This window comes from Cebus imitator, unplaced genomic scaffold, assembly GCF_001604975.1.
Source record: "Cebus imitator isolate Cc_AM_T3 unplaced genomic scaffold, Cebus_imitator-1.0 Scaffold119, whole genome shotgun sequence".
Taxonomy (NCBI): Eukaryota; Metazoa; Chordata; class Mammalia; order Primates; family Cebidae; genus Cebus; species Cebus imitator.
Window position 1 is genome coordinate 2,745,592 of NW_016107434.1, and position 6,434 is coordinate 2,752,025.

The 6,434-nt window shown below is 39.3% G+C and overlaps 1 pseudogene; it reads left to right on the plus strand.

The window, feature by feature from the left end:
* Window positions 1-81: 81 nt before the first annotated feature.
* LOC108311888 lies at window positions 82-4,801 on the plus strand (annotated as a pseudogene).
* Window positions 4,802-6,434: the final 1,633 nt, after the last annotated feature.

Genomic DNA, 6,434 nt, shown 5'->3' on the forward strand with positions numbered 1-6,434 from the left:
GGCATAGTGGCACATGCCTGTAGTCCCAGCTATTCAGGAGGCTGAGGCAAGAGAATCGCTTGAACCTGGGAGGCAGAAGTTTCAGTGAGCTAAGATCATGCCACTGCACTCCAGCCTGGGCAACAGAGCGAGACTCTGTCTCAGAAATAGAAGACAAAAAAAACAAGTGTGACTTCTGAGTGTGTTACCTCGACTCTTAGCTTCTCAGGAAAAGTAACTAGGACTTGTCTGCTTCTGTTGCCTTTGCCTTTTAATCCCTAGCCACAGTGCATGAGCACATCTCCATCCACGTTCGCCAGGCTAATGTCCAGATTGATAATCCCTGCTCAGACCTCTGCTGCCTGGAAGAAGGCATCCAGCCTGATGGCCCGATACCAAGTGACAAGACCACTGGGGGAGATGACTTCTTTGACATCTTCAGTGAGACAGGTGGTGGCAAGTAAATGCCCAGGGCAGTGTTTGAAGACCTGGAGCCCATATTCATTGACAGAGTTCACATTGCCATCTACCACCAGCTCTTCCACCTTGAGCAGCTCATACAGACAAGGAAGATGCTGCCAATAAGTATGTCCAAGGGCACTATGCCATTGGCAAGGATATCATTGGCTTCATGTTGGACCAAATTCTCAAACTGGCCAACCAGTGCACAAGTCTTTAGGGCTTCTTGGTTTTCCACAGCTTTGTTGGGGGAACTTGTTCTGGGTTTACCTCCCTGCTGATAGAATGCCTCTCTGTTCATTATGGCAAGAAGTCCAAGCTGGAATTCATTTATTCAGCTTTCCACAGCTATCGTTGAGCCCTATAACTCCATCCTCACTACCCACACCACCTTGGAGCGCTCTTAGTGTGCCATTGTGGTAGACATCTGCCATAGAAACCTCAATATTGAGTGCCCAACCTACACTAACTTTAACTGCCTTATTCAGATTATGCCTTCTATCACTGCTTCCCTCAGAGTCGATGGCTCCCTGAATGGTCATCTGACAGAATTCCAGACCAGCTTGGTGCCTATCCCCACATCCACTTTTTTCTGGCCACATATGCCCCTGTTATCTTTGCTAAGAAAGCCTATCACGAGCAGCTTTCTGTAGCAGAGATCACCAATGCTTGATTTGAGCCAGCCAACCAGGTGATGAAATGTGACCCTCACCATAGCAAATGATGGCTTCCTGCCTGTTGCATTGTGGTATCATCCCAAAGATGTCAATGCTGCCGTTACCACCATCAAGACCCTGGATTGGTGTCCTACTGGTTTCAAGGTTGGCATTAATCACCAGCTTCCCAAGGTGGTACCCAGTGACCTGGCCAAGGTACAGAGAGCTGTGTGCGTGCTAAGCAATACCACAGTCCTGGCTGAGGCCTGGGCTCACTTGGACCGTAAGTTTTGACCTGGTGTATGCCAACCATGCCTTTGTTCACCAGTACATTAGTGAAGGAGTAGAAGAGTTTTCTGAGGCCCATGAGGACATGGCTGCCCTTGAGGAGGTTTATGAGGAGGTTGGTATAGATTCTGTTAAAGGAGAGGGAGAGGGAGAAGGAGAGATATTAATTATCCATTCCTTCAGCCCTGCAACATATCTCACTCCCAGAATTTAAGCTTCAACATTAGTTGACAGGCATTAAAGCTTTCTGGTTAGATTGTTTTTGCTCAGTGGAGATCAATGTTCCACATATACCTGTAAGATTTTTCCATCATGTCTCAGTGCCTTTATAGCAGATTAAAGGTATCAGCTATGAAGAGTTCCTTGATTAGCAGCATGTGGCAATGAAGCAGGACATACTATGTATTAGTAGGCATTTTTGGATCCTGAAGAATACATTTGATACATTTTGTGACATACACATTTATTTTTTAAAAAAACAAAGACAATAGGAGAGCGTCTTTTTTCTAGTCCAGCCAAAGGTTTGTCAATTTTATTTGTCTTTCTAAAAAGACCAACTTTTCATTTTGTTGGTCTGTATTGTTTTTTAGTCTTAATTTCATTTATTTCTGCTCTAACATTTATTATTTCTTCTACTAATTTTGGGTTTGGCTTGTTCTAGCTTTTCTAATTCCTTGAGGTGCATAATTGGGTTATTTATTTGAAGTCTTTATACTTTTTTGATACAGGTGTTGATTGCTATAAGCTTCCCTCTTAGTACTACTTCAGCTATATCCCATAGATTTTGGTGTGTTTTATTTCCATTTCCATTTGTTTCAAGACATTTTAAATTTCCTTCTTCAAGTCTTTATTGACCCTTGGGTCATTGGAGGGCATGTTGTTTAGTTTCCATGTGTTTGTGAAGTTTCTGAAGTTCCTCTTGTTATTAATGTTTAGTTTTATTCCATTGTGGTCAGAAAAGATATTTGATATGAATTCTATTTTTTTTAATTTGTTCAACGTTGTTTTGTGTCATAAGATGTAGTCTATTCTAAATAATGTTCCATGAAAAGAATGTATATCCTGCAGCAATTGGGTGAAATGTTCTGTAAATGTCAGTTAGGCCTATTAGGTCTAATGTATAGTTTAACTGTACTCTGGTGTTTTTTGTTGATTTTCTGTCTACATAATCTGTCCATTACTGAGAGTGGAATGTTAAAGTCCCCTTTCATTATTGAATTGCAGTCTGTTTCTCCCTTCATTCTCCCTTCAAATCTGTTAATGTTTGCTTTATATGCTTGAGAGCTTTGGTGTTTGTTGCATAGATATTTATAATTGTTATATCCTCTTGCTGAATTAACCCCTGAATCATTAGTGACCTTCTGTGTCTTTTTTTACAGTCTTTGATTTGTAGTCTATTTTGTCTGATATAAATATAGCTACTCCCTTTTTTATTGTTTCTAGTTGCATGAAATATCTTTTTCCACTCTTTCACTTTCAATCTAAATGTGTCTTTGTAGTTGAAGTGGTTTTCTTGGTAAACAGCATATGGTTGGGGCTTCTTTGTCCATTCAGACACTCCTTAGCTTTTAATTGAAGAATTTTGTCCATTAACATTTTTTATAATTATTGATATATAAGGACTTACTACTGTTGTCTATTTTCTGACTGTTTTGTAACTTCTGGCCTGTATGCTTTCCATTGAGAAGTTTGTTGCCAGATGCATTGGAGCTCCTTGATATGTTACTTGCTTCCTTTCTCTTGCTACTTTTATGATTCTGTCTTTGTCCTTGACCTTTGAGAGTTTGATTATTATATGCCTTGGGGTACTCTTATTTGTTCAAATATGTTTGATGTTCTCCAGCCTTCCTGTACTTGGATATTTATATCTTTCTCAAGTTTTTGCAAGTTTTGTTATTTATTTGAATAAGCTTTCTACCCTTTTCTCTTGCTCAATTCCCTCTTGAACACCAAAATTCTTAGGTTTGACCTTTTGAGGTAATTTTCCATAGTTTATAGGTGATCTTTATTACTTTTCATTCATTTTTCATTTGTCTCCTCTGACTGTGTGTTTTCAAATAGCCTGTCTTCCATCTGATTCTTTCCTCCACTTGATCCATTTTGCTGTTGAGAACATCTAACGAACTGTCCAGTTTAGCAATATTTCTCAGTTTGAAAAATTTCTATGTGATTTTTTGTGTTACTTCAGCCTCTTCATTGAATTTTTCTGATAAATTTCTGAATTGCTTTTGTGTGTTAGCTTAGAAATCACTGAGTTTCCTTAAACCACTATTTTGAGTTCTTGTTCAAAAAGTTCATTTATTGCCTTTTTGTTAGGGTCGGTCACTGATTCCTTGCTTTGTTTGTTTGGGAAGATCATAGTTCCCTTTTTGCTGCTGTTTCTTGTGGATGTACATCTATGTCTTTGCATTGAAAGATTAGTTATCTATTCCTTCTCTGCCTAACTTGTTTTGGTGTTTATTGAATGTATTTGGGTACAGATTCTTTACCACCAGGTCACTGCCCACTTTTCAGCTGTACGTAGTGACTTAAGCCCGGATTTCACCTTGGCTCTAGTAAACACTTGGAGCACAGCTCTTCCTGAATGGGAGAGATTCCAAAAGGAATGTCCTGGCTGTGTAGGAAGGTTGGCTAGGGGTTTTGCTCAGGGAATCTGTGGGACGGATCTCCTACAGCATGGTGCTGCTGAGCAGCCACTCTGATTTGACATCTCCTTTGGCAGAGTTACGGAGCACAATTTCCAGGGCTGGGTATGGTAATCCCATCTTCCCCCTTTGTCTCTGCCTGTCCTCAGGGATATTTCTCTCTTCAGGCATTCAAGATGTTCCCTGCAAATTAAGAGAGGGACAGGTCCCCTGCCAGGAAACCCAACATCATAAGAAAACTGGTTGTCCACATCGATCTCACTTTCTCCACCATAGAAACAAATGAGTTGGGCGGGAAATTTTCTGTGGACTTGCTGCCCAGAAGAAAGGGGAGTCTTACTCTCTTACAATCTTCTCAGTGTTTTTCCACTCCTCTGTGGCCCCAAGAACTATCTCTCTTCATATTTGAGTTCTAAAATATTTCTTGTGATAATCTTAGTGCATATTTGTTTTTGGTTTTCTACAAAAGGGAATAAAAACAGCTTGCTTCTACACTGCCACTTTGAAACCAGAAGTCAGCCTGGATGATCTCTAAGGTCCTATCTTCTATCACAATTAGCTTTGCCTGTTTTTTATCTTTACATAAATTGAATCATACACAATGTACTTGTTGTGTTTGCCTTCTTCAATACATTTCTCTGAATGATGTGAAGTAGGGTTCAGCAGATCAACCAAGTACTATTTATTCAAAAGGCCATCCGGCCTGGCACGGTGGCTCATGCCTGTAATCCCAGCACTTTGGGAGGCTGAGGCGGGTGGATCACCTGAGGTTGGGAGTTCAAGATCAGCCTAACCAACATGGAGAAACCCTGTCTCCTCCTTACAAATTCTATCCAGCACAGCCTTCCCAAGCTTCTGTCTCTTAAATTCAGTGGGACTGCTGGGCTTCTACATAGGTTCTCCCTAAGTAAAGGCAAACAGTGCTGCTCTTCAAAAATTGCCTCTAGGCAAAAGCCAGGGCAATCACAGTGCTAACGTTGTTCCTTTTCTTTCTCTCCAGGATCACAGAACTATGCAGTCTTTTGTTCAATGTCTGAAAATAGTGGCTTCATGTATTTTGTCCAGCTTTAATTGATTATAGTGGGATGAACAGAAGCAGAAGTTGACATTGTTTTTTGCAAATATGAAATTAACCTTATAATCCTAATCTTTTTTATAAATACTATATTACATTTGCTAGTATTTTGTTTAGAATTCTTGCATTTATGAGAAAGATTGGTCTATTTTACCTTACTTGTCAGGTTAGATATCAACATTAGAGTGACTTCACAAATTGAATTGGAAAGTACTTTTTTTTTTTCTTTGAGACAGGGTCTCATTCTGTGGCCCAAGCTGTAGAACAGTGGTGAAATTTTGGCTTACTGCAACCTCTACCTCATGGGCTCAGGTGATCCTCCCACATTAGCTTTCCAAGTAGCTGGGACTACAGGTGCACACCAACATGCCTGGTTAATTTTTGTATCTTTTGTAGAGACAGGGTTTCACCATGTTGCCCAGGCTGGTCTCGAACTCCTGGGCTCGAGCAGTCTGCCTGCCTCGGCCTCCCAAAGTCCAAAGTGCTAGGATTATAGGCAGAAGGGTTTTTTTGTTGTTGTTTTGTTTTGTTTTGTTTTGTTTTGAGTACTCTATTTTTATTCACTGGAAGTGTTTTTTATAAAATTGATAATATTTCTTCTTTAAACACTTGGAAAAATTCAACAGTGAAGCAAGCTAAGGCTAGATTTCTTTGTGGGAAGATTTTAAATTTCAGATTCAATGTATTTAATAATGTAAGACTACACTATTTCTTCTTGTGTTGGTTTTGGTAAGTTGTGTTATCCTAGGAACTTTTCCATTATAAAGCTGAATTTTCAGATGTATATTGGCAAAAGTAATGTATAATATGTTCATAGCACAGTATTAGCTATATCCTACACATCCTGTATCACATTTTCATTAACATTCTGTTCAAAATGTTTCCTAATTTCCATTGTGATTTCGTTTTTAGCTTATGTTTTTTCATTTTCACTGAAAATATTTTAGAACATAATGGAGATGATGGTTGCACAACATCGGGAATGCACTAAATGCCACTAAATTGTTCACTTAAAATGAAAAATTTTAAATTTCATGTTATTATTCACTTTAAATTGGTTAATTTTATGTGAGTTTCACCTCAACAAAAATACTTTTTAATAAGTAGATTATTTAATTTCTAAGCATTTTTGTGTTTTTCTTCTTTTTGTTATTAGTTTCTAGCTTTAGCTGGGTGCAGTGGCTCATGCTTATATCCTAGCACTTTGGGAGGCTGAGGTGGCCAGAGTGCCTGAGCCCAGGAGTGTGAAATCAGCCTGGGCAACATGGCAAAACTTTGTCTCTGCAAAAAATATAAAAAATTAGCCAGGCATGGTGGCACACACCTGTAGTC